Below are 26,949 nucleotides of genomic sequence, written 5' to 3'. Positions count from 1 at the left end.
ATCCCAGACTGTGTGCAATTAGTTTAGGAGAGAATTTCTTGGATCCCCTCCAAGGAAAGTCCATGGTTTGGCACACAACACTGAGAATTATTAAATAAAGAAAGATGTAGAGACTAAATGTCCAAGTGTTTGACAGAATGCTCTCTTATTAACTATCAATGCAGTCTTGTAGTCATGAATTGGAACTATCAAACCAAGGATCAGGCTACCGGAGTCCACTCAATGTACTGGGGTTTGTATATGTGACGCCATTTCCCCACAACTTTGGATAAGGCAGATTCTCCCGGATTATTTCAGAAAAGAAGGTATCACAGACTTTGGTTCACTACCCAGCTCTCAACTCAGTAAGAAAAAGATATTTCTTTGACAAGTGTCATATTCAGTTCCAGAGTACTGGCTTCCTTACCAGTTGGTCCACTGATGAGGGAAGAAGGACACTGTGCAGAGGGCTTCCCCTCTTGTCCACAGACCTGAGTATTTGACATTATTCTAACTATATAAGCTAGTTGCCCTCCAACATCCGATGGACTCTTTAATGCCTTTTACAACATCACTCCCAAGGAATCTGCAAGTGTAAGACATTATCTATCTATCTATCTATCTATCTATCTATCTATCTATCTATCCATCTATCTATCTTTCCATCCATCCATCCATCCATCCATCCATCCATCTAATCTATCTATCTCTACAAAGAAATTAATAGCAGCAGAATGCATGAAATGGTGAAGCTCTCTGGGTTGAAGTCTAGAGACCGAAATACCGTCTCAAACCTGTCACTAAAAGGCTTGGTGACTTCCAGCCCCTCATTTAACCCTCTAGGGCCCTTATTTTCCCACATGTAAGGATGGGTCTCTACTGGACAATTTCCAGGATCCTTTTCAGATTTCACCTTTGGTAAACTTGCTCTTTCACTTTCGCCTTTCAACAGCTCCAGATATTCTCAGCCAAAGTCACAAACAACCTCCTGGGGCCGCGTTAGCATCCAAACTAGAAGACCTTACTATGCATGTGTAAGCGTTCCCCTCAGGAGCTCAGTAACAGAGAAATCAGTGATGAACTAGAATACAAAGAGCACTGTGCCTTCAAACCCAATACATGAGTACAAGCTTGAATTGCACGCTTAGCTGTATTTATTTCAAAATTCTTGGCCCAAGCTGCCCTAGTTTCTGTAATAGATAACCCCGATTTCTCCGAGTATGATTACCATACTGTAATTCCGAGTCAAAGTGTATCCTATTTTGAATTCTACACTCCCAATCTGTTGCCTAGTATAAATATTATTCTATGTAATATGTAAATATTAAAATTTAACTTTAACAAGTTGAGTCACAGTCGTTGGAATTCGGCCAAGACTCTAACACTTTTTCATTATTTCCAAAGAAAGACCAATTTAAGAAATGCAAACCAGTTCCAATTCACTTCAAATTTTGGCTTCACGTCAAAGAAATTGTAATGAAATTCTGCGTAAGCATTAAACATGAAGGTATTTATATGATTATTAAGTTAGCATGCAAGTTAAATAGAAATTAGCTCTTGGTCGCTCACTACTGGGTCCATAGGACAGTGAAACCATAGCAATGGTTGTGTTTCAAGGGAGTCCCTCATTTCATCAGGTAGAGTTTGAAATAGACAGGAAGATAAAACATTATTACCTGTGCCTTATCTGGTCCCTTACTGCTGTATTATGGTGCCCTGGTCACCTTGTAGGTAGTACAAAATTTAACCACAGCTGAGCTGTCACACAAACTCCCGGGGATCATCTCCCACAGCCTCCTCTGCTCCTGTCTTCTATTGGAAATTCTTAGTACATGGTTTCTGCTTCGCTTCTAGGCACTGGCTCATGCCTTCATCCCTCTCTGGATGGAGCTGTAGAGGGAACAAGCCCTCAGCTGCAATCTAGAAAGAACTAAGCTATGGATGTCTCACAACTCACTCACTTTCATTTTGCAGATCATCTTCTCAATGTGTGGACATGGGTGATGGGATTGGCACCCTTGGTTCATCCATTCTTGAGGGTTTCACCCAGAGAGTTTGCTCTGTCCATTTGTGCACAACATGGGTTCAACCTAAAACTCTTGCATAGTTTCCAGTCGGACACAGATTGCCTTTGTTTGAGTACTGAAAAACCACATAAATCCTTCTTTCTTTCTCTGACAACATCCTTTAAGCAATCGTAGGAGAAACGGGGATTTTTTTCTGCTTCCTTCATAAGTTCAAGGAGTAGTAGTTTATCAATATAATCTTTCCTCACATACTCTTGGACTGAGAAGGGATTTAGTATTGTAGGATGTAGCTTCTATGACAGTTAATCTGCAAACAAATAAAATCCTTGCAAACTCTGAATCCTAACATCAAGAAGAGCAAAACAATAAACAGTGTTTCTAGGCATTGGAGGATGGTGGGAAAAGTTTTCTTCCCTGGGACAAAAGTGGGGTGGAAACTGAAAATGGAGTAGAGACAGATTCGCGGGGACAGGTAGAGAGGAAAAATTGATGAGAAAAGTTGTGCCAAAGGACCAAACAGCCTTGCTCTCCTTAAAGACAGACAAGTTTATATGTAGAGGGAGAGAGGAGGGCCTCAACTCACAGGGAGCATCAAGCCCGAGAAACGCAGCTGTGAAGATGTCAGAATGATTCCGAGACTCATCCAGCTGCCGACAGAGGGGTCTGAAGAGGTTAACAACGATGAGTCTATTCTAGGCTTCACCACAGCTTTCTTGTCGTTCTGCCCAGAAACCTGAGTGGAATTTAAAAAAAAATCTCAGTGGGCAGATAAGCAGGGGACCAGAAGGATCTCTGGAAGACAACACAAGTCACAGCTCTCCAAGGTCCATTCTCCGGCTCTGACATGAAATGGAACAGTAGAAGAAAAGGGAGGGCCCAAGAGAAACCTTTCTTTGGGTTCCTTCACATGAAGAAACAGGGAAATCATGAGTTGAGCTGCCCCCACCTCTGAAACATCCAGCCTTGGAGTTTACCCCCGGTGACCATCAGCACTATGGCCCACAGGAAGAAGACAGTCTTCCAATAGACCAGTTTTTGAGGGCCACACAGGAAAGATCTATTTTCCCCATGACCTACAATTAAGTTCCAAAGTATGTGAAAATTGCATTTTCCCCACCTCCCTAATCCCTATGCCCTACATTTGCCCAAAAGATCATGGCCAAATCAGCTCTTATTGTCACCAATGCACTTCAAAACCCAGTGAGAGACCAATGCCTACTGGGAAATGGCAGCATTGGGGGTTTCTTAGGAACCACGCCTTTTCACCCCAAGACCCAGGAGAAGAGTAAGTCCTTCTGATCTCCTTCAAATAGAAAAGACATGAGGCACAGGCACACCTTGTTTTTTTCATCTCTGAAGGGCAATCTTGAAGAAGCCTCTTGAGAAACAGACTTCTGAGAAGGTTCCAGAGAACCTGGAGGATGGAAGGTTTGGCTCCAGCGAAAGGTAATCCAACTTTGACTCCAACCAAAGTGAAGGCAGCAAAGGCCCAGTGACCACAGTGACTCCAGCAGAGGTAGCAAGGATGTTTGTCTGAGCATTGCTGACTCTAACAACCAATGGAGGAGAGCTCCTAATGTCAGGAAGACACTTCTGAAATTCTAAGTCTCAGGTTTTCTGAGGACAGCCTGAGATATTCTTGCTAGAGTCAGCATGTATCAGAAGTCATATTCCATACACAGTTTTTTCCCCCCACAATTCCAGGAGGGTCCATTTGCCCTTCTTAGCCCTCCCTCTGCAAAGAATTTGGTAAAGGCTCCCCATTCTTGCAACTGAGCTGAGTTCTTCATATTTGCTATGCTTCACTCTTCAATCTGGGTATCAGTGCGCCTTTTGTCTTTAAGAAAATACATAATGGGATTTTAATTAAATTACAAATTTACATATTACCGACTGGAAATTAATTTTATAAACAATTTGCTTCCATCTACTAATGGGAACAGATTAATGGTGCGATTAATCAAATATTTGACTTTTCCAAGTTTTGATTCATTAAAGTAAACCAATAATTTGCCACTTAAAAGCATTTAAGGCTTTGTCTCAAACTTTTAGGTATGGTTCTTGATGTTCTAGTCACAATACTAAGAGCACATAAGATTTACTGATGAAAGTTCTCTCCGAGGTCAACTGATCCTGCCCCATAGAACCACTAAATCTTGCCATATACTTGAAATTCACATGAGAGCAATTCATATACTTTATGAGGTTTTTATTGCCCTTAGATCATTGTTTTATAACAGGATATATTTCAGGAAATGTACACTTTATTTCAACATGTCCAATAGGACTCTGATAATCATAATCAAAACATACACTTTTACATGCTTCCAACGCTTGTTCCTATAGGCATGTGAGCCAACATGTCCACAAAAAGCTAACGTAAACTGCTATCTTAGCATACCAAGAGTGTCTGCTAGAGAGGTCCACAGTTCAGCTGTGAAGGCGCAATTTATTTTCCACCACAGTGCAGCTGTTACATCAATCAGGAGAAGGTGGCAAAGTCTCAGCGAAACTGCCACTCAGTCTTTACAGCAATTAGCATGGTGTTATCTCTAAGAATTTTGATAATTCTCCTAAAGGCATGCCTCATAGCTTCCCTTCTCTTATACCAATATTTACACATGAACATAAGAGTTTTGACTCTCAAAGAGCCAGGTACTCACAGTCCCGTGAATCTTCTCATCATGTTGCCCGCTATGCAACAGAAGTATCCTACCAATGCAAATACACGTTCCAAATGGTCAAAGATGGCAGGACAGTTGGGGCAATTCAATGACCTTCCCTTCAGTCAATCTTTTAAAACTATATTTTGCTTTCCTCTGCTCAATGCTCATCCCTTACGGGCTGCCTCATTTATCCACAGGATATGACATTGATGGTTAAGTCCACTTTTATTTTGGGTCCTCCCGTTGTTCATAGATTTGCTCGAGCGGACCCAGTAACATCTCCATTGTGAGACTTGTTGTTACTGTGTTTGGCATATTGAATACATCACGGGTAGCTTGCCAGGCTTTGCCGCGTGGGTGAGATACTCTCGGTAGCTTGCCGGGCTCTCTGAGAGGGGCAGAGGAATTGAACCTGGCTCGGCCAGGCTGGCTGCGTGCAAGACAAACGCCCTACCACTGTGCTATTGGGTATACTTCATTAAATATTTTTCCCAGTCATAATGGTATATGGCATATGTGAATCACTATATCTATGTATTTATTTATCTCTATATTCATTATACATATTAATACACCTATATATCTATTTTTGTATCTCAAGTACATCCAGAATATTAACAATGCTATGAAACCCACTTTCCTGTCTGACTTCTGGAAAATGGAACTCAGTAATTTGACACACTGCTGTTTTGAACTATCCTCTCTCCTCCTGTTCAGACACTTTTCACTCTTCCCACCATCTAAATGAAGAAGTCCATGAAGCTCTCTTTGTATGTGCTTCCTCTCCAGCACACTTTCCCTCGATCACGTTGTTCAATCTCAGGATTTGGAAGGGTTTCCATAAAGACCCAAATCTCCAAACCATAATGTCCTCTTAACTTCTTGTCCTAAATTTCTACCTGGGCAAGGCTCATTTCTGCCTTCTTCCCCATATTTCCTAGTTTATGTGATTTAACTTTATCCCCTGCACACTTCTTTTCCTGTGTTGATTTTAGCTCACTGATTTTAGCAAATTCCCAGAGCGCCAGGCGTAACATTTGCACAACATCTATGTCTCCCTCCCGTCACCTACTCTGGCACAAGCCAATCCTCCATCTGTGACATACAAAAGTTTCAGACCATTTCACTTTCAAATTCCAATTATCCTTATTAGTTTCTACTGTGACTGCCTTCACTCAAGTTTCTTCACCTTTCTCTCATTAATACTTATAGCATTTCATCTGGTTTGACAATGTTCAATCTTTTTTCCAGGCCAATGGTTATAACACACCCCTGTTGAATCTTCTAAAAGTCATCCTTTATCTCTTTGTTTTGTGTAACTGATGCCCAAGAAAGTTAAACCCTAGCTAGTTCTTCTCTCACCCCATCCTGCCACAATCCTGCCATTGTTCTATATATGTACTCATTCACTCCCACCCCAAAAGAGTCTTCTTCTGCCTGCATCAGTGTCAAAATGACAATGCCATCAAACTTCCTCTATTGCTCATGTCTGTGATGTTCTCCCTAGAGCACGTTGAGTAATAACAACCTCCAAAAGAAATAACAACCTCCTGCCTGTGAATGTGATTTTATTTTGAAATTAGGTCTCTACTGTAGACGCAACTAGTTAAGAATCTCTGGATGAAGTTCTGCTAACTTAGGACAAGGCCTAAATTTAATGTTTCTTGTCCTTAACAGACAAAGGCAGGAGGACATTGGAGACACAGGGGAAAAGGTTATGTAAATAGAGAGAAAGAGATTAAAGTGGGTCTGGAGCAATAGCACATTGGGTAGGGTGTTTGCCTTGCACGCGGCCCGACCCATCTTCTATTCCCAGCATCCCATATGATCCCCCGAGCACCACCAGGAGTAACTCCTAAGTGCAGAGCCAGGAGCAACCCCTGAGCATCACCGGGTGTGACCCCAAAACAGCAAAGAAAAAAATAAGAAAGAGATTAAAGTGATGTGACCACAAGCTAAGGAAGGCTTGAGAACCATCAGAAGTAGGAAGAGGCAAGGAAGAATTTTCCTTTACAGAGGATGTGTGATCTTGCCAAGACCTGATTTTGGACTTCCGGCTTCCAGAACTGTAAGATCAAAAGATATCTGCTCCTTAAGGCAAGCTGGTGGCAATTTGTTTGTTGGTATTTGGGGGGAAATCCCTCTGTTTCAGAAATCCTTATAGTTAAATTTCATTTCCCTTTGATGAGCTATACATTTTTGTCTTCTTTCCTGTCCCAAAAGACCAAAACACCTGATAATCACTTAACATTGCTTAATGAGGATGTAAGGGAAGGAGGTAGAGAAGAAAAGTCTGAATCAAACCAGTCGGGGAAAGAGACATGGACAGAGGAAGAAAATGGGCACTTCAGTGTCTAGCTTAATATTCCTCACCCCTACTCTAAGAACACACAAACCCCACTGAAAATAGATGGCACAGAGATGAGAATCTAGGGGATTATTACCTGAAATGGATGTCTCTGTCATTCATGATTTCTGCCATTAGTAACAGAATAGAGAATAAATAGGGAAGGGAGTCTGCTAAACTTAAGTCTGTCTCAGGATGACCAATTTTTCAAAAAGGTGATATTTTATGCATTAAAAAGGAAAATGTACATTTGTAAATGTATTTATATTTTTCTTGGGCTAACATAAAATGATCAGAGCTCATTAATGGGATGCATGCACTTATTTTTTTTAAAATTCAGGTTATAACAGCAATAATTACCTCTGAATGGGTTTTCACCAGGAATTAAATGACTGATGGGGCTTAATGGCCCTTTGGTTTGGCTGTGGGTCATCAGCTCCCCTGAGTCTGTCATTAATCCCCATGATACGCCCCGCTGAAACAGGTCATCGGTGATAACCGTCTTTCGTGCTTAAATTGAACTAATGCATTTTACCTTCTCCTTCCAAGTCAGAATGGCTGAAGGATCCTCTGTCTTTAAGAACAAAGACATTTCTCTGATGGGGGCAAGAAAGTGTGATTTTTTTCCATACCCCATTAATAAGAGAATGAAAAGAGAGGCAACTTGCATCTGAAGACTTTGATGTCCAGGCAAGAGATGGAAAGGGCAGGCAGAACTGCACCACTAAATGAAGTGTACTCTGCTGATTAGTGGAAGGCAAGATGTCACAGGGAAAGAGGCCCATGAGGCTAAGTGTTCGTTCAGCCCAGGAATGGTAAGCAAGATCCTGTTCTTTGAAGTTTCCCTTTGCTTCTTTGACCTATGGTGGGGGTGGGGGAAGACGGCGGTCAAAAGGCACCACTAGGAAGATACTACCCATCTTCATCACTGACAAGACAACAATTCCACAGTCTCCTTGGTCTCGGGACAGTCCCACATGTGAAATCAGTGAGAAGTCACTTCAGTCTTGCAGCTCAGTGACTGGGGGTGGGGTGGGGTGGGGGTCTCCAGGCTTTGGAGTAGCTCATTCCTCTGGACAAGTAAAGCCTGGGCAGCAAGGAAAGGCCAAGAATGCAGTCAGGGAAGAGCCACAAGTAGCAAGGAAATCGCCCAGAAGCCTGCAGGGATGGCTAGACCACAGAGGCACATCATCTGATTAGCATGCAAAGGGAGAGAACAATAGGGAAAATGGAGCTCATAAATAGAGATTCAAAGTGGTGGGAGTGGTGTTCTTATGTTCTCTGGTATTTTGCTATCTGCTGAGTACAAACTAAATTTAAGACGTCCTCAAGGCAGCTTTTATAACTCCATTCTGAAGCACATCAATGTTTCTGAATACAATTTTAAGATGCAGATAATTTCCAAAAATAAAAGAAGATTGTCATCAAATGTGGGGAAGCTGGATATGTGACAGAAATTTGAGTTCCCATCTGGATTTTGGGTGTCCTATTGACTGACTTTGGGCATTAGTGATTTGTCTTATACTGAAAGAAACTGTGGCTATTATTTTGACATGGAAACTTTCTACTGATGTGTAAGCAAACAGAAATTTAAAGAGAACTGAACATCCAATACGCTGATATGGCCCATGTCAGTCTTTCTTCATGGTCATCACCGTTTCATAAAAATGACAAATACACAAAGGGAAACTTGTTGACACCAGTGTGATCATCAGCAAATTCAACATGATCCACAGCATGAGGGAAGGGTACAGTGGCAAGAAGAGAGGAGAAAGGACTATACATTTACAGCGTTTTCCTTAAGTCATGCTGCAATCAACTGGATTAGGGCTAGATCTTGGGGATGCAAGACCTGTGAAACACGGGCGTAATAAGGAGAGAAATCTCAAAGAAAGAGGTGGCTGGTGACATGCTCGGAGGTGCTGAGGTGCAGGGGTGCTATGGAGCACGGAGTTCTGTGGATTCCAAACAGCTGAACTTTTAGAAGCTGCTTGACTCAATGCGTTCAGAACTTCCCACTCAATCAGACATTTTAAAGCCATGGCCCTTTTAAATGAAAGCCTGTGTTCTCTGTTATTTATCTTCAGCTTGCCCGGTGTAGAGCTACAGGCTTAGAAACAACTTAAAAATGTAATTAAAAGTGTGGCATTTGTCAAAATGCACTTGCAGAACTCACTATCTGAATATAAAACTGTCAGCTTCTCACAGACCTTCCACCGACCCTGCAGGTTTTAAAGGGCTTGCGTTGCGCTGATTTATAAAACCTCCTGTCAAAAGAGTCAACTTTTCCAGAAGAGCTGGAATGGGAAATAATGACAACATAGCCTGAGGAGCCTAGTTTGGCCCTTCTAGCTGGAGGCACTTTGGAAAGCTTCAGCATCCTTTATGTTAATAACACCTACCAGGTCTAAGCAGATCTGGCTATGAATTTCCCTGTTTTTTTTTTATTTCTTTTTGGTTTGGGGTCCATACCCAGCGGTGCTCAGGGCTTACTTCTGACTCTGTGCTCAGGGATTACTTCTGGTGGTACTCGAGGACAATTTGGGGTACTGGCAATCAAACTTGGGTCTCCCGCATGCAAGACAAGCACCTTAGCAACTGTACTAGCTCTCTAGTTTCTGCCTATTTTTTAATATTTCATTTTCGGTACTGTGATTTACAATACTGTTGATGGTAGGTTTCACACTTAAAACATTCCAGCACTTCACCTTCCATCAGAGTGTCGGCTTCCCTCCACCGTTGTCCCAGTGGCCATCCCATCATCCTACACTCTCACCTCTACTCTACCCCATTGCCCCACCTACACACACACCATTGATGACGTAAAGTATTGCCCTAATTTCTAGCCAGCTGACTCGACTTATGCATTTCAGATGTACCAGGCCCTACAGGTGCACAAGTCAATTCTCCTCTCTCCCATTTTCCTCCTAACCTCTCTCTCCCTTTCTCTCTTTGTAGACAAAGATAGAGACTTAGACATAACTATAAATATCTCTGACTGATTTTGTTTCTCTGGGTAATCACAGTAATAAAATATTCAACCTATGTACTCTGAATGCACAGATCAATGATGGTTCTCGAAAGGGGTCAATTTAATCTGGTACCTCTACTACTCTAATCATCCGAGTCTAAGTATATAAGTTAAACACCCCAATTTGGTTTCTGAGGAGGGGCCTTTAGAATATAAACTTTTTTGATCATTATGAGTTAGAGTCCATGTAAACAGCAAAAGGGAAATAACTGGTATAGTCTTAATGTTCTCAATGTTTTAACATAATAATGATCTAACATTATATACCATGAGAAATGGTGATAAGTAAGATACACCTCTGTTGCTATATTTACTTGTTTATTTCTTGTCTTTCTTACTAGAATGTAATTCCTGGTAGATAGGCAACCCATTTCATTCACTAATATGTTTGCAGCACCAAAAAAGAGTACCTGGTATGCAGTAGGTGCTCACTAAACGTAACGAATAAGTGAACACATGACATGAATAAATTCAATATAATTAACACTCACAGTTATCAAGTTGGTCTGAAAACTGCCTGGATATGTCGGCACTCCTTAGTTGAGGTATATGTTTTGTTTCTTCTCAAACTTGTTTACACCAGTGCCAGTTGTTACCATGAGAATATAACTAAAACAAATACTAAACTGCTTAAATATGAAGGCGGAAACAAAGTTACCACTAAAAACTAAGCTAAATGTTTGGAGAAACTTGATGTAAGTACTTTAATGGGAAACTACTGCCAAATTACATGTGGATTAGAAAACTGTCAGGGACTGCCAAAACAGAGAAATACCCCAAAAAGTATACAAATCTGGGACAATTTCAGGGCTCACAAATGATATGATTTCTAAAGTTCCTTTAAGCTCCACTTCAAAGAAATAAACAGGTAATTAATTATGGCTGTGGTTTATGCAAGAAGAGTCAACATGAATCCTAATCAGCCATCAAACACTACAGAAAGACCATCAAAATTAGTGAGGAGATACATCATTTATACACATTAACTTTATATAAAATATAGCGTGCATTAGGATGGTTAAAATGTGACTGCTTTATGTGACATATTTTGAGGGTGGGGATATCCGACAGTGCTCAGGGGTTACTCCTGACTCTGCACTCAGGAATTAATTCTAGCAGTGCTGGAGGACCATATGGGATACTGGGGATAGAATTCGGGTTGGCTTTGTGCAAAGCAAATGTTCAATCCATTATAAATATTGTTTCAACCCCTTAACTAACTTGTTGAATGCTCAACTAATGACTGGTCCCAATACTTCCCACAAGGAGGCTTTATGTCTAATTCCTAATTCTGTCATTCCTGTACAACTTCCATCAGAGAAACCAGGACTGCTCTCTAAAGTTGCCTCTTCTTAATTAATTTATGTGTTTGAGTCATAAGCTGTTTTACTGGATCTTTTTTTTGTTTGGGTTTGGGGGCTACACTTGGGGGTGGGCTGCTTGCAAGGCAAGTACCTTAACCCCTCTACTACATCTTCAGCCCAAGTAATAAGCTTCTGCTGGCTTGGGTGATTATCTCTTCAAAGAGATCCCCAACAGTTTCTTTCTCCGGCTTCTGTGAATGCTATTTTGTGTGGATACTGATTTATATTGCAAATAGAAAGAAGCAGAACCGGAAAGAAAAGAGTTAAATTGCAGCTATTTGTCCTGTTTAGTAAGAGTTGACAGCTCTGCAATGAATGGTTATTAGAGGTGGTTAAAATGTTGAGACTAAGAACTAGGCACAGGTACTGCTTTTTCTTGTGGATAAAAGAATTCAGAGACAGAGACAGAGGCAGTGAGAAGATTTCCAGTATGGGTGGAGAAGTGAATACACACAGCAATACCTAAACTGACTTGCTCGGGATCATAAAGCATGATTGGAATCTTAGTAAAGACTAGAATCTAGCTCTTTAAATGAGGATCTATTTTCTAGAACAAGGCAACTTTGAATTGCAAACAAAAAATCACCTTAAAATGTGATTTGGTTAATTTATGTTGCATACAGGACACAGTGAATGAACCAGAACTCTATCAATAGCCAAGATCTGGAGACAAAGCAAGTGCCCAAGACAGATGGCTAGATAAATAAACTATAGTATATACACAATGCCTGGAGTAAGACCTGAATATAGCCAGGTGTGGCTCAACTTCCCTCCTCCTCAAAACAAACAAAACAGATGAAATCATGCAATTTTCCACTATGAGGATATGCTAGAGGTTATCATGCTGAGAGAAACCAGTTAGAAGGAAAAGGGACAAATACAGAATGATCATTCTCATATGTGCAGCATACAGACACCGTAAGGGAAAAACAAGTGGCCAATGGAAACACCCTAGGCACTGGCCTGACCAAAAAAGTGGAGTTGGGGGGTTGGGAGAAAACGTTAAGGCATTCATGGAGGGACAATGACACTATGGCAGTGGGAGCAGTGTTGGAACATTATATGTGCGAAACTCCACTAACAGAATTGTAATGAATAGTGCCCAAATAAAACTTGGAGAATAAAATACACTTACCAAGGGAGACAAAAATGCAGCCAATGACATTTTGAGTGTCTCCTTAGAAAGAGACAAACTGGTGTTTTCAAGATCTCAACCTTATCTTTTGGGGAAGTTCTAAGGTATCACCCATGAGGAAGAATGAAATCATGAAAAATAAAATCATGGAAAAATAAAAACAATATTTGTAGCAAACCCAACTCTCTTGCCACAGAACTCGTTCCCTCAACCATAGTTGTAGTCACAAGTCACCAAGTATAGGTTTCTTAAGAAACTTACTTACTAGATCACTTTATACAACCAATGACTGAAATTTATATTTCCCAAGGGAAACTGGTTTTCTTAATGCTTGTCTGGGTGACAGTTCTTCCCAGTCTGAATTCCAGGGTTTGCCCACGCTAATTACATCTTGTGTTTAGTGTTACCAGAGGACTTAGTCCTCCCAAACTAAGCAAAAAGGGGCTGCACCAAGGTGATAATTACTGTCATGCTTCTAGATTATGAAGTTCTAATCGCATTGGGGAAAAATTGCTTTGTTGGTACAATAATCCCAATTAAGAGTATCTGGTTAAAAGTATTATCATAAAACATATGTGTTGAAAATAAATTAACATACAAAACCCAAATAGTCAAGTGAGACTTAGTCACTAAGACTGTCCCTTGGGAAGATCATCCATAGAGTCAAGATGGTGAAATAGCCCTTCCCTTCTGCCTTTTTCCCTGTGGAAAGAAAGACGGCAGCTGCTTCAGAGCTTTATGGAAAGCCAGGTATGAGCCGGTCATGATGGGGTGACTGAAACCTCATGGGAGGGGGGGCGTTCCTGACTCGTCCTTCACGCCCTACCGAGGTCATGAGTTGCCCCCCATGAGCGGCTCTCCGGCACGGCCATGGCTCCAGAGCACAGAAACCAATCTCATAATTATCTGACTCTCAGCAGAAATACTTCCAGGCTTAATAAGTAAAATACCAGAAATCCAAAATCGCGCGGCCGCAATAGCGGCCACATGACATCGTTTGATTCTTGTGACCAGCTGTAGAAACAAATTATTTCACAATGCCTTTTCAGCATGTCTGATTTGGGGGTGTAAACTCTAAATAATAATGGTGCATCTTTTCTTGAAACAATGAATCTAATCAAAGTAGATAGAGTTTTAACTAGAATTTATCTGCCTCACAGGCATTGGGAGGGTTGGGGAGGGGGTTATTGGGGTTCTTCGTGGTGCAAAATAAGTATTGGTAAAGGGAAATGTGTTTTATATTTGCATGACCAAGACTTATACCTGAAAGCTTTGTAACTTTTCCCACAGTGATTCAATAAATAAATAATTTTTTAAAAAAAGATGGTAAAATAAAAGCTGTTACCTATCTCAGTATGAGTATGAGTATTGCTGGTGGAGGCTCAAAAATGAAAATAAAAGTTACAGGAGAACTAGGTTTCAGGAATTCAGTTATTCTAATACTATAAATACATATAATGTAAAGAGAGAAAACGACAAGGAAAGTGGAGGATAACATTGTTTTGTACTTCCTGCATAGCCTCAGGTAGTTTAGGTTTATTGGGTTGCTCTCATCACAGTGCTCCAATTCCTCTGTGTTATTGTAACTTCTTTCTTTGTGTATTGTTTTTCTATTCTCCTTAAGTGTCGGAGCTGGACTGAGCTGTCAGGGTGAGCCCTTGTAGACTGCACCTCACAACAGGCAGGAACATAGGGACCCATAAGAATGGGCGAGATGTCTCCTGTGTCCTGACTAGTTTGAGTGAGGCTGAACATTTTTCCCCTTCAAACTGTCTTCAGTAAATAATTTCAGTATAGTGTAAGGGGCAGTTTTCCTTTTCTCACAGAAACCCAGCTGGTCTTTGATATGCAGATCTCAGGCACTAGCCAGGCCTGATCTTTGGGATGTAGATTCCAGGCTCTAGGCAGAGTAGTCTTCGGGTACAAATCCAAATACTCATAGCCCAAGAAATGTTTTAGGTTTGGTTTTGTATCTTCTTTCCAGAGGACAAAATTACTGGCCTACTGGCCCAAGGAAAAAATGTGTGTTTTGCTATCTCAGTGTTCTTTCTGTAACTCCTTTTGATGATGTCAATGGATTGCGCCCTTTAGAGGTACCATGATCAATAAAAGGAGATTTCAATTTCGGGGCTCTCTACCTTTGTCACAGGTCTGGAAGAACCTGGGCCCTCCATGAAATAAATTTCTTTTGTGTTCCTTGTCTCAGAGTTTCCAACTGAATGAACTTTCATGCAACACTTAAGTCCTTTACATAGTTTATTCAGAGCAATGTCCTTTTTGATGGAAACAAGAAGACAGTAAATGCTATGCCTTGGTAACATGGAAGTTTATTGACTCTCAGTGACATTTTCCTCCTGGGTATCTGTACACTCGACTTAAGCCTCAGCTGTCTTTACTCCTAGCACCCCCAAAAGCAGGGTCCTGAGGAGGGACTGGAATGAACCAGGGCAAGCAGTAAGCTATGTGCTACCCTAGTATCGAGATGGGCCTGGTCAAAGCTCCATAATGCTTAACTATAAGTTAAGAGCTTGGCCATGGACAAATGCTGTCATGATCCAAAAAGTAATAACTAGATTCAGACCTTGCCAGGGTAAGGAATGATTAATCTTGCCTGAGCACTGTAGTCTGAATCTATGATAAGATGTTCCCAGGAGAACTGCCTTACAAGCCTCAATGTATCTCTTACTGTGTCCATACAAAACTAACTAGTATTGAGATGTTGATTGAGTTATTGGGTTATTGAGTTATTATTTTTTTCTTTTATTTTATTGAACCACGGTGAGATAGTTACAAGCTTTCATGTTTGGGTTACAATCACACAATGATCAAACACCCATCCCCCCACCAATGCACATTCCCCACCACCAATCTCCCCAGTATATCCCCCCCTTTCCCACCCTCCCCCTGCCTCCATGGCAAACAATATTCCACATACTCTCTCTACTTTGGGGCATTATGGCTTTCTTATGTTGCTTTTGCTGCTGGACTGGGTGTAGTGTTGGCCCCCAGTGTGGGGGAGTTGGGGAGAGACAAGAGAGTTGAAGTGAGAAGAGAGAGAGCAGGGCAGCAAGATGGAGTGCCAAGAGACTAACAAGGGGGACAGAGGGAGAAGAATGTACAAGAAGAATACAGGAACAGGTGAGTGGAGAGAGAGAGCCCTGGCTGCGAGATGGAGCACAGAGAGATGAGCGGGAGAGACAGAAGGAGACAGGAATGAGAGGCAGTGTGAGACCAGAATGGGAGGCTCAGAGAAACTAGGGCAGGCATGTGGCAAGAATGGAATAAATGGCAACTGACCAACCAACTTGCTTGGCCCTTGTTCTTCCTTCTCCGTCTTCCCCAGGGGTTGGGCTGCCCAGCTGGGAGGGGTGGCTAGAGGAGAGTCATGCCCCTCCACCCCAGCCACCCTTGGAGATTTTATACAGGAAAGTTCATTGCATGTACTCTATATACTCTTACTAGATGTCACTTATGTTTAAATGTTTACTCTGTTCTCACTTCCATAAAATACCTTTTAATAAAGATCAACACTTGGATGTTCAAAGCTTAATATCATAATTCAGAGGAATGTGGAGTCTCTTCTGGCAGTTAATCTTTCTAGTAACCAAATATTATGGCATCTCAGGGATAGATATTTTGTATGAGGTTCTTAATATGCTGATTTTATCAAAAAGGTACACACAAGAAAGATTTTACAAGCAGTCACTCTAAGGCAACTGTGAAATACATCAACATTGAAAAAGGAAGTGTCTTTGAAAGTGCCATCTTTTTCTTTTAAAAATTTGAAAGCCATGTTTTTAGCTATTATTTCCTTTACCGCTGTACCCAACGAGATGCCAGCTCAATCTCAAAGCAGGCTAAAGGATACAAAAGGGCATGCAGCCACAGTAATATTCCTTGGCAATTTATCCTCATATAGACAGTAGAACGAAGGGAATTCCAAGAGCTCTGGGTTGCAACAGCATCTGGGCATTTACAAGATCCTACTTCTTCCCTGGGTTCAACAGTTACAGAAGCCAAAACTGAAAAACGCAATGAGTCTCCTAAGGTCAGTGGTGGAAAAGAGGACTGGCACCCCGGCCCACAGACTTGGCCCAATGTGGTCAGCCTCATGAATCAGCAGAACCACTGGAGACAGATTGAAATTGCAGCTAGACACCTCAGAAAAAAATGAACCCAACTCTCACTGCTGGGATAAGGCAGAGGCAGAGGAGGAAGGAGAAGATGAAGGCAAGTGTGCCACTTACTCTGGGGTCACTTGGGCTCCCATGTATGTGCTAACATGCAGACAGTAGGCTCTGGGTCTGGGTCTCTCTATGCCACACATCTGGATGAAAATTGAATTTTTCAGTCAAAGCTCAGATATTTACAAATACATGTTTTCATCTAAATATTGGATTGAGCATAGACAGAGCCTTAATGTAGGTAAGTGGAAAACAGAAAATTGCAAATCTCCATGATTGGGTGAATTATTGCCTTTGGTTAGGGAGGGGGCAAGGGGGTATGTTCAGTATGCATGAAGCATTCGGAGACGTTTGCTGCAATGGATATTTTTAAACTCTTTCCAGCCATACATAGAATGCAGAAATTAACACCAGAATGTCTTAATTGGGCCTATTTTATATACAAAAGAATAATGGGCTAAATGGGTTGGAATGAATGCCATATTTATCCTTCAAGGGAGGAAAGAGACGATGATTCACAGACAGCGAAGCCAAAAGCATTGAGCCTTCTCATGAGTAGAATAAATATATCTCCTTTCATAATATTCTGCCTTCTAGTCCTTAAAGGCCCCTTAAAAGCACAAATAGAAAATAGAAGGGGAAAACCACAAATGATTCATTTGAATTTCACATAGAGTAAACCTTTCAGGGATTATGAGGCAGCGTCACCCTAATGGTATGACAACTCTGTCTAAACTTTCAAACACACAAACTAGGACTGTCATTGCAAAATTCCACACCTCCAATGTGCAGGGCAGCCAGTGGCAGATACTCCACAATGGTTCATGAACGAAGGAAAGTCTGTCCTTAGTTTCAGTGAGCTTTATTGTATTTTGTCTCTCTGCATATACAAAACTTTGTTTTGCCTAGGCGAAAATGGGCTTGAAGTACTCCAGCACGGAACGTGCAGAAAAAACCAGCCTGCAGAGCAGACTGCAAAATTTTATAGGAAACTGCTACCAACATTTGGGGATCTGGTGACCAAAATTTGGGGGTTCAGAAAAATATTACTCTATCTAACAGAAATGAACTTTCTCTTTGGGTGGAAAAAAGGAGCGAATATGGGGAAATGATGCACAGAAGGGATCTCTTGCATAGACTCATACGTTTTAGGAAACCAATTCATCCTCATTTCCTTTGCCAAGAAAGAAAAGTGAGAGTGAAACTTTGATCAATAATGAAAAAAATAGTGTGCAAGAAGTAATCTGCTACATAAAATTGGATTCTGATGAATCTGAGGTGGTTTCTCTAAGTCTGTGGCCTAATGTTTGACAGAGGTTCTCACCCTGCCAAGCAGGGTCCATTCCTCTGAGGGGTTGCGAAGTCAAATAGTATATCTCATTTGTTCAACTTGGCACCAACTTTAGATCTGCAAGTAGCAATATTAGTCCTACCCTCTAATGGACAGTTCAACTTGCCCTTGCATTTGACTGCTGAGAAAATAGAAGGGTGTAGCTAGCTACAAACAACACCGAGTATATGGGTGTCTCAAGTAGTGGATGACACTGTGCTTTGCAGAGTTGTGTGTAAATTAAACTGGCATTGGTCAATGCCAATATTCACACAAACTGCTATTCAAAAATTGGCTTGTCTTCATTTCCAGTTGATCTCCAATCGACATCTATCATAACTATTCAGCTGCATCTCTCTGTCTCTGTCTCTGAATCTGTCTGTCTCTCTCTATTTCCATCTCAGTCTCTGTCTGTCTGTCTGTCTGTATATCTCTCTCATTTTCTCTCTCTCTCCCTGATGGACCTCCTGTACTCTGCTGATGAATTCATTGGTGTATAAGCACTGGACAAGGCAATATAGGACGACTCAAACAAATGAGACCTCCATCACGAAAATTCAGATCAAGGTACACAAGAGTAGGTCCAATGTGCTGTATGAGTAGAGTTAAAAAAAATATTTACCTTTGGTGAGAAGGATCTAGAAGAGTTTCTTAGAAGAAATGAGGATTTGAGGTGGATTTGGAAAGATTTAAGTGTCTAATGCAGGGAAAGGCATTTCAGAGAGAGGGAACCTCTTGGTTTAAAATTGGAGACTAGAGCTGAGGGATTCTGAGGTTGGCCTTGGGGAGGAAAAGCTTGGAATCCGAATATTGCAGAGCTGAAATGCTGAGCTTTAACGTCTGATCTTGATTTTAAATGGAAAAGCTAGGGCTGGAAGAGCATTTCAGGACTTACTCTTCTGGGCAGATGGCAATACTAGCACGCTCCTCTGTCTCCACTCACCCTGAGCCCTGTGAAATTGCATTATAAAGGATTTAGGGCAAAGAGTGCCTTTTGTCTGGTCCTATAAGGCAGGCAATATCATGTGTATTTCCGTTTGCTCCCACCATTCTTTCCAGGGATGGAATGTGTAGTGGGTTAATGTTCTTTACATCCATGCCTTCACAAATCCGCCTCTCAGTGCAGCCACTCCCACCAAGCCCTCCTTACCAAGGCCTTCAAGATTTGGCACCTGCAATTGGTTAATTGTCAGCACAATAGGCCACTTGAGCCTTCGAAATTAAGGATTTAATGATAAGTGGGGGCCTGGAATGATAAATGAAAGGCGGAATTCACACTTCTGGTTTCTATAGCCTCCTATATTCGGGGGCACAAAATGGAAGCAGGTCATAGTGAACTGGCCCATATTGTCATCATTGAGTCTCCTGCCATGATTGTCTCCAGTTTAGAAACTGGTATGAAAGGTCGTCTTAACATTCCCAGTGCGATAATTATAAACCTCCAAAGGCATCTTTGACACAAATACAGACATTATTTCGTAAATGCTGTGGAAGACTGCCACCTCCCCTTTCCCTCACCAGCCTTTCCAAGGGTCAGATTAAAAATTCAGAAAGAAAAGAATACCAAAGGCCACATTTTCCAAGACCTCAAGCCACTTTTGGAATTTTTGCTATAGTTCCAAACATATCTGCTGTAAAAGGGTGGTCTCCTCTTAATAATTGGAAACTCGAAACGGGCACTGGTGGAGGGATGGGTATCTGATCATTGTATAATTGAAACCCAAGCACAAAAAATTGTAAATCTACAACTGTAAAAAAAAAATTAAAAATAAATAAATAAATAAATAAAAACTAAAAAAAAATAATTGGAAACTCGCTTTGTACAAAATGTCCAGTCTTAGCTGCTTCCTATTAATAGGTTGATACAAGGAGAGAAACCAACTCCCAAATCTAGCTCTTTGTGAAGCCACAACTCAGGATAGATCAGAAGACCCCCAAACACTGTGTGCTTTGAATTTCTCTAGGAATATTTTGCCTATACTCAAGGGGCCTGTCTTAAGAAGCCTTTTAGTTTGTTAATAATATGTTTGCATATACTTCTCAGACTGGTAAGAACATGGTGGAAACTACCCTTCTGGGAAAGCAACATGCATATGTAATAACTGGTAGAGAATTTACTTCCTCTTATTGGGACATCCATCCTTGGAGGAATTGACAAAGACGATGTACAAAAATAATGTGCAAGGAGAAAAGACTTAGTTATTAGAGGTTTCAGAACTCCGAAGCAGGGAGAAAATCGCCTTAGATGAGTAATCTTGACAGACATTATCAGAGATATGAAGAACAGGAAAAGTTGTGTCAGAACAACAAAGGGTGTCTATCTGGCTTTCTCAAGAACTTCCATGAACCTTGTATAGTTTCCCAGTCACAGAAAATGAGCAAGGGGTAATTTTTTCTAACAGACAGAGGGGGCTTCCATGTGCAAGCTAAGTAGTACTGTGTAGCACTGTCATCCCATTGTCCATCGATTTGCGTGAGTGGGCACCAGTAACGCCTCCATTGTGAGACTTGTTACTTTTTTTGGCATATCGAATACGCCATGGGGAGCTTGCCAGGCTCTGCCGTGAGGGTGGGATATTTCGGTAGCTTGCCAATGCTCTCCAAGAGGGATGGAGGAATCAAACCCAGGTCGGCCACAAGCAAGGCAAATGCTCTATGTGCTGTGCTATCGCTCCAGCCCGAGCAAGCTAAGTATTAAATGTAAATATTTTAAAATGGCACATAAAGTGCCTGATTAATAGCATGGAACAATACATGCTTGAACAAAAAGCAGTCAGAGCTAACCCCTATCCACACACACTGTTATCAATCAAGTTGTATTTCAGGCTCACCAGGTGCTAAATGTAAGAAACTCACCAGTGTGAAATATGAAAGGTGTGGCCCTTTTCTCATCAGATCTCAAGATGACAGTTACACTGAGAAATCATGACCGTAGATATCAGAAATAATCAAATTAGAAACTTCCCAAGCACTGCCAAATGAGCAGGACAGTTGTGAACCACCCGAGAGCTCAGAGATGGGAAGAGGCTAGGATGCTCAGAAAAGCAGGCAAGGCTGCCTGGAGGAATCACGGTAAGATTGGCCAAATGGGAAGTGGCTTAAAGAGGACCACGGAAAGGAGAGAGCATGCCACCTCAGGCACGGTTAGTATCAAACACGTCTGAAACAAATCTAGGGGAAACAAAGAAAGTCAAGTTCAGGAAAACAGTTTTGATGGGGTGGGGTTCACGGTGAAAGGTACAAATTGTAGGTTAAGGAGTTCCAAACCGATCTCATGGCATGGGGAGGAAGTGATTGGCACCAAGGAGTGCTTTGAGTTGAGCTGAGAACAGGATGTGCAAGAAATAAATGTTTCCCACAAACCTAAACAGAAAGCAACTAGAAATTATTGCCCTAGGCGGAAAGTCACACTAGGTCTTTTTGGAGTGAGACGTAGTTGGGAGATATTAAATACAAACTGAAGTGCAGGTTGTCTAATTTAGCACGAGGGCCTGTGTTGCAGATTTCAGCCGGCAAACACTGGTGACCATTTATTATTTGTATAGACATAATCTTCCATTGTTCTTCAAGAACCCTGGTGAAATGTCACTGCATTTCAAGAAGTAGGATGACTATTTGTGGGAAAGGGAAGAAGGAAGGGACACTCTATCCTGTCCTTTAGAAATGAAGAAACAGAGACACAAGAAAGTTCATTACATGTGTGATAAGCTAAAACTTAGCCCCCCAAAGATTTTGCCATCCTAACCCCTAAACACAGAGAATGTTATGACACATGGAAAAAATGCATTTTCCAGACATGAGTGAGTTAAGTATGTTGACACAGGGAAATGAACTAGCATGGTGGCAGGAATGTCATTACAAGGACACTTGCAAGAGAAGGCAGAGGTTGGCAAGGAGAAGCAAAGACTAATGAAAAAGAAATTAGAGTAATGGGCAAGCAATCAGTACCCAAGAGATGTAAGCCGTCTATAAAAGCTGAAAAAAGTCAAGAAAACATATTCGCCCCCACCCCCTCCTTGAACTCCAGAAGCAAGACAGTCCTGCCAAACCATCTTAGACTTTGGACTTCCAGAAGTGTTAAATAATTGATCTGTGTTGTTTTAAGCCCAGAGTGTGTAGTGATTTGTTAAAGCAGTCACAAGAGACTACTACTGCATACTTATATGTCAATATCTTTCCCATTTTCACTGACTCATTAATCTAACAGCTATAGCACAATACGTAAATTGAACATTTCACTTCAACAAATTACAGGCAAGACAGCAAGGTATTGTGAACAATCTAGAAGCAGCAGGGAACAAAACAGTGTCTTCCATAGGAGTACCTTCTAATATTTGACTGTCTTCCTGGAAGTCTCACCTTCTGAAATAGGGTATTCCCCTACCCATTATATACACAGAGGTCAGTTGCTGTCAATTTTAATAAATTATAAAGCAACATACAAGAATGCACCATGGAGAAATAGTCCACTGCCTAATGCAATAATTTCTCCCCAGGGCCTTCCCTATAGAGAAGGAGGGATCCTGTATGCAAGGCAGTACTTGACCTTGAAAATTCAAATTACATCTTTCTGACCAATCAAAATCACACTGTATAGTTCATGTATAGGCTGTTTTCTCTGATTGCACTGGACATACGAATATGAGAGAATAATATTCAAAAACATTGCATTAAATATTAAGTAAGACAAAACATTTTAATAAATTCCTGCTTCCAATGTTTGCCAATACTACTTTTGAAAATGTCATTTATTTTTCAGCTTTAAATTCTAACTAACAATTTAATAATTCCCCGAGTTACCTTTTAAGAGAAACACATTGTTTCTATAAAGAAATTAAATGTATATTTTCATGTATATTTTCACTTCTATGTTCTATGCTGCAGTATTCACAATAGCCAAAATCTGGAAAAAACCCGAGTGCCCGAGAACAGATAACTGGTTAAAGAAACTTTGGTACTTCTACACAATGGAGTACTATGCAGCTATTAGAAAAGATGAAGTTATGAAATTTACATACAAGTGGTACTACATGGAAAGAATCATTCTAAGTGAAATGAGTCAGAAAGAGAGGGACAGACATAGAAAGATTGCATTCATCTGGGGAATACAAAGTAACAAAATAGGAGACTAACACACAAGAATAGCCAAGATAAGTACCATGAGGTTCACTCCATGGCTTGGACGCCAGCCGCACATGCTAGGGAGACAGGCAGCTCAGATGGAGAAGGGAGCACCAAATAAAGGGTGTTGGGAGGATCCTCCCAGGATGGGAGAAGCATGCTGAAAGCAGACTATAGACCAAACATGATTGCCACTCAATGCCTCTTTTGCAAACCACAGTACCCAAAAGGAGAGAGAAAACAAAAGAGAATGTCCTGCCACAGGGGTGGGGTGGGATGGGGGGCATAGAGGGGGAGGGATACTGTTAGCACTGGAGCTGGAGAATGGGCACTGGTGGAGGGATGGGTATTCAATCATTGTATAACTGAAACCCAAGCACAAAAAACTGTAAGTCTACAACTGTAGACTTACACATGATGTTTCACTACTAAAAAAGGGAAAAAAAGAAATTAAATGTATATAAAATATATTTTATTCTAACTCAGCACAGTGGACTTTTCCAAGCCTGGCAAGCTACCGAGAGTAGCTCGCCAGCATGGCAAAGCCTGGGAAGCTACCTGTGACGTATTCAATAATGCCAAACACAGTAACAACAAATATCACAATGGAGATGTTACTGGGACCGCTTGAGCAAATCAATGAACAACCAGAGGACAGTGACAGTGACAATAACACTATCTGTATGAGAAGATGGAAATTAGCAGAACTTATTATGGTAATCATCTCACAGATACATATACTTTCTGCTGGATGTCTTAAACTGATACCAAAACACATGTTGATTATTTTCTCAAGAAAACTGAGACGAAAATCTAATGGATGGAATCAATTGAGGCTAGTGTCACTATGTGTGCAGATAACCTGATGTCATTTCCCAGGTGGATCAACTCTCAGGCCTCTCCAGGCACTAACATTACCTTCTTGAAATGCAGGTGGAAAGGCAGAATTTCACTTGGGGAAATAGATTCCCAGGTCATTGAATAAGTCACTAATCTGGTAGACTCAAAAAGAAACAGCCACACATTTTCTGTGTGTGAATCCATGACTCCTTCAAAGTGAAAAAGGTAAAATTGCAAAGAGAAGTACACCTTGCTGTGCCCTCACTAAAAGGTTCTGTTTTGTTTTGCTTTGTTATTGCTTGGGAGCTGGAGTGATAGCACAGTGGTAGGGCATTTGCCTTGCATGCAGCCAACATGGCCGACCCGAGTTCGATTCCTCCGCCCCTCTCGGAGAGCCCGGCAAGCTACCGAGAGTATCTCGCCCGCATGGCAGAGCCTGGCAAGCTCCCCGTGACGTATTCGATATGCCAAACACAGTAACAACAAGTCTCACGATGGAGACATTACTGGGCCCACTCGAGCAAATCGATGAAGAACAGGAGGACCGTGACCGTGACCCTTATTGCTTGGTGAGGAAATACATAAAAACGGATGTTATTGGACATGGACTCATGCGAGAGTCATGAGCATCATGATGGAGTAGACCGAGTCTTGAGGCAGGAGTCAGACATCCTAGATTAGACATGAACTCAATTCACCAAGTGATCACCAAGCATCAGTTCTTACCACTTGAGACTTAATAATGCCAAGTCACTGCCAATTATAATTACCTAGGGCAGAAAAATGAACCACAGCAGTAATAATGATTCACTCATTGTCTATGCTATGTGCTCTCTTGCTACGCATGTGCCGTTGAATTCTTAAAACAATTTCAATTTAAGAAAGAGAGGTTTAGATTACTTCATAGTGGAGTTGGGAAAATGCTGAGAAAAGAGTCAAACTTCCATGTGCTCTGCTTTATACTTCCTCTCTGCCTTCAGAAATACCAGCTGGGGTGGGACAGCCAAAGGGCAGACTATTGATCTCAAAGAAAAGGCTTATCTCCTGTGTGAGAGGCTGTCTTTCCCTGGAAGCAGGGAAGAATCATATTGGTAACATCCTCATCCTTGTTCCCAGAGTAAGTCCACTGAGCCATAGCATGACAGACGCAGGTCACCAGGGTCATATCCTATGTCTGTGCCTCAGGGTACAGGCTTTGACAGGGATTGTGTTCGTTCTCTCCTGGTTAGTAATGCATGAACTGAGTTGGGACTAGGAAGAAGAGTTAGCAAGGAAAGCACATGGCAATTAAGAGAATGAAAATGTACAGCAAAGGAGGTATGCTGCTATAAAACTTCCCAAATTTTGACTTGGTTTTAGATAAAAAGTGATAAAAAATAGTGAGAAACTCTTATAATCTAACCAATCATTATAGACATATTTAGATGGGACATGGCTTAAAAATATGCCGAAATATACCCATGTACATTTAGAGCTTAACATAACCCAACTAGCATAGAAGGCAGGTGTTAATAATACTATTCCCCACACCACATTCCCATGGTATTTCAAATATTTATAGCACGTTACAAAGTATGCCAAGACCACATATCAAAGAATGAAAATCACCCATATTAAATGAATCAGATATTTTAGAAAATTATACACTGCACACGGCTGAGTATAATCCATTTGATGTTTCAATGTCATGGAACATTTGTTTTATAAATAAAATATGAAAGTGATTAAGATCCTACAGACCCTAAGGAATATTGCAAATCTATATGGAACATCCACTATTACATGCACACACACTAAGCCCTAGATTTGTATCTCTGGATCTAGGTTAGTGGAGAAAAACAATCATGTAACTGAAGTAGGCCTCACTTGTCAGTGATGCTCCAGAGGAAAGTCAATGTCAGTGTAGGGAAAAGTTAAATCCAATATCTCAGATTCTAAAACTGATTTACTACAGAAGAATTCAAATTTTGCTCTTATTTCTGCATGCTCAGTTGGCATTTTCCTATAATGGAAACTATAGTGTACACTGAAGGCAAAATTTGGCTCCAAAATTTTCTACATTATAGTAAACATTCTTGATGGAAGTTCAAATAATACTGAATTTCGGAACATTAATGGAAAATGAAGACTTTGGAAGTGTCTATGGAACACCTTAAATTCTTTCCCTAAGTCTCCTATCAAGGAAAAAGGTTTTTTTCTTAATCTCTTTCAAAGTCAAGTGATTACCCAAAAAGTAACCAGACAGTCTTAATTTCCCAGATTCCGAAGAAGCACGTCTCTGTGTTTCTTGAATTTCATGACACACTTCCCATTCCTTAATAGAGAATACCACATGGAATATATGTATTTTTAAAAACTCATAAAAATTAATGTTGCCTTGAAAATCTTTTGATAGCTTTATCACACTGTCTGAACAAATTCAATCTGTTACACATTGGGGCTTACCAAAACCAGAGCTATGAATCCTGATTTTTAAAAAAAATGCCTTGACAAACTGTACGATCTGATAACCCACTATGGTTTTGTCATTCATCTAATTTTACCTCACTTGCATCTTTCTTTTTATTTATTTATTTATGTTTTGCTTTTGGGGGTCACACCCGGCGAAGCACAGGGCCCATTCCTGGCTCTGTACTCAGGAATTACTCCTGGCAGTGCTCAGGGGACCATATGGGATGCTGGGATTCGAACCCGGGTCGGCCAGTGCAAGGCAAACACACTACCCGATGCGCTATCGCTCCAGCCCCCTCAGTTGCATATTTACATCCCACATGTTAGAGAGATTATTCTGTCTTCCTTTCCGTCATTGCATTCATCGAGCGTTGCGTGATGTCATTGAGTTCCATGCCCACTGCTAAAAACTGCATGATTATGTGCTTTCCGAGAGCACCAAGCAGAGTTTTAGCCGTTAACTTTTCTAAAATG

At 41.1% G+C, this 26,949-nt stretch overlaps 1 protein-coding gene and 1 pseudogene across 2 annotated transcripts in view; one reads left to right on the top strand and one right to left on the bottom strand.

Moving 5' to 3' along the window:
* AFF2 (ALF transcription elongation factor 2) overlaps positions 1-26,949 on the bottom strand; it is a 563,946-nt gene that overhangs the window by 414,426 nt on the left and 122,571 nt on the right. The gene's annotated exons all lie outside the window — the stretch shown is intronic.
* LOC130038441 (PAXIP1-associated glutamate-rich protein 1A-like) overlaps positions 1-26,949 on the top strand; it is a 38,418-nt pseudogene that overhangs the window by 5,804 nt on the left and 5,665 nt on the right.

The sequence above is a fragment of the Sorex fumeus genome, unplaced genomic scaffold, assembly GCF_029834395.1.
Source record: "Sorex fumeus unplaced genomic scaffold, SorFum_2.1 ptg000075l, whole genome shotgun sequence".
Lineage (NCBI taxonomy): Eukaryota > Metazoa > Chordata > Mammalia > Eulipotyphla > Soricidae > Sorex > Sorex fumeus.
This window is presented reverse-complemented; position numbering and strand designations above follow the sequence as displayed.